Genomic DNA, 2,262 nt, shown 5'->3' on the forward strand with positions numbered 1-2,262 from the left:
GATGATTGAAAATGTTAGCTTTGGTCATAATGGAACCGTTACTGCATAAATTGGATTTTTTTTTTTGTTTCGATTATTGACTTTCAATACATATCGGATGGATTTCAATACAAAACCTATTTTAAAATAGTCCCAGGCACATAAATTATATCGTGTGAAATTTTATAAAAAAATCAGCTTGGCCGTTTTGAAGTTCATAGGGAACAAATTTTCTATCTTTCTCTCATACACAAACAAAGTGCCTTTTTATATATACATGGCGGGACTATAAATTTGTCGCCCTAAAGAAAACAACACTACAGCTTTATTTTAAAACTTTTATTGAAAAAAGTAATTCAGGTAACTTGATTACGTAGTAGAACTGACATTTATTCAATGTAGCCGCTTTCAGCCTCCATCATTTTTAGCTAGATCGATCTATTGATAGTAGTTACCGAGAAAAAAAAATTGAACCTAAATACGAATCGCTATTAATCCTTTATCCTTGAGTGGCCTCTGGACTTTGATAAGCGGTGACTTCCTTGTGAGAAAAATCATTAATTTATAACTGTGCATCGAACGAATACCATAATACTTAGATAGGCCCAGTAGTTTCAGTGTCAAGAGTCAACGGACAGACAAATAAACAGGCAGATAGACAGAATGTAACGTAGCCTTAACGTCGCAACAAATGGACAAACAAATAAAACAGAAGTAAAAACAAATTAAAATCGGCATTTTTTTTTCTTTTTTAACAATTTTATTTTTTACTGTTACTTTCCGCACCACTTAAAAAGTCTCTCGCTGCGACTTGTTTATTTTATCTGGCATGCGTTTCTATTTCTTCCGACCACACGCCTGCCATTAGCCAGCTATTTCTTGCGTTCGCATTTACACGTCCATTTTTCTTCGAGTCGTCTTTCTTATTCTCACCTTTTTTTTCTTGGCTTTTTAGCCAAGATCAAAGTGTAGTATCTGTTCCGGCAGATACTGCACTTAAGATAATTTGTACCAGTCAATGGAGGGGAAACCCTCTATACTGGGACAATTATTATTTTTGGTAACCAGAGTGACCTCTTTTAGGGGAGCTGGTTTTTACCTCACATTAAAAACGGCCTTGTGCCTAATTTGCTCAGTGGGGGAGCAAATAAATACCATCTGTTCCGGCAGATGCTGCAAGCTATGACTAGCAAAGACCAGATGTGGGGGCAACCCCACATGCCTGACCATTAACCAGCTCCCATTTCCCACCTCTCGGGAGCTGGTCCCCTTTTTCCCTTCCCCCTCCCTTCACTCCTCACATTAAAAATCGGCCTTGTGCCTAATTTGCTCGTTGGGGGAGCAAATAAACACCATCTGTTCCGGCAGATGCTGCACTTAAGATAATTTGTACCAGTCAATGGAGGGGACACCCTCTATACTGGGACAATTATTATTTTTGGTAACCAGAGTGCCCCCTTTTTGCCTACTTTTAGGGGAGCTGGTTTTTACCTCACATTAAAAACGGCCTTGTGCCTAATTTGCTCAGTGGGGGAGCAAATAAATACCATCTGTTCCGGCAGATACTGCAAGCAAAGACCATATGTGGGGGCGACCCCACATATAAGACCTTGGTCAATGTAGGGGCAACCCTTCATACCAATTGTCACTATCCAGCTCCCCTACTCCCCGGGGAGTTGGTCCCCATTTCCCCTTCACTCCTCACTTTAAAAATCGGCCTTGTGCCTAATTTCCTCGGTGGGGGAGCAAATAAATACCATCTGTTCCGGCAGATACTGCAAGCAAAGACCATATGTGGGGGTAACCCCACATATCAGACCTTGGTCAATGTAGGGGCAACCCTTCATACCAATTGTCACTATCCAGCTCCCATATCCCACCCATCGGGAGTTGGTCCCCTTTTCCCTCCCCCTCCCTCTCTCTCTCCACATTAAAAAACGGCCTTGTGCCTAATTTGCTCAGTGGGGAAGCAAATAAATACAATCTGTTCCGGCAGATACTGCAAGCAAAGACCATATGTGTGGGCAACCTCACATATAAGACCTTGGTCAATGTAGGGGCAACCCTTCATACCAATTGTCACTATCCAGCTCCCCTACTCCCCGGGGAGTTGGTCCCCATTTCCCCTTCACTCCTCACATTAAAAATCGGCCTTGTGCCTAATTTGCTCGGTGGGGAAGCAAATAAATACCATCTGTTCCGGCAGATACTACAAGCAAGACCATATGTGGGGGAAACCCCACATATAATACCTTGGTCAATGTAGGGGCAACCCTTCATACC

The 2,262-nt window shown here is 42.1% G+C and overlaps 1 pseudogene; it reads left to right on the forward strand.

The window, feature by feature from the left end:
• Nucleotides 1-914: 914 nt before the first annotated feature.
• Nucleotides 915-1,058, forward strand: LOC145256617 (U2 spliceosomal RNA; annotated as a pseudogene).
• Nucleotides 1,059-2,262: the final 1,204 nt, after the last annotated feature.

Source organism: Euprymna scolopes, chromosome 32, assembly GCF_053919585.1.
Source record: "Euprymna scolopes isolate OS-2025 chromosome 32, ASM5391958v1, whole genome shotgun sequence".
Classification (NCBI taxonomy): Eukaryota; Metazoa; Mollusca; class Cephalopoda; order Sepiida; family Sepiolidae; genus Euprymna; species Euprymna scolopes.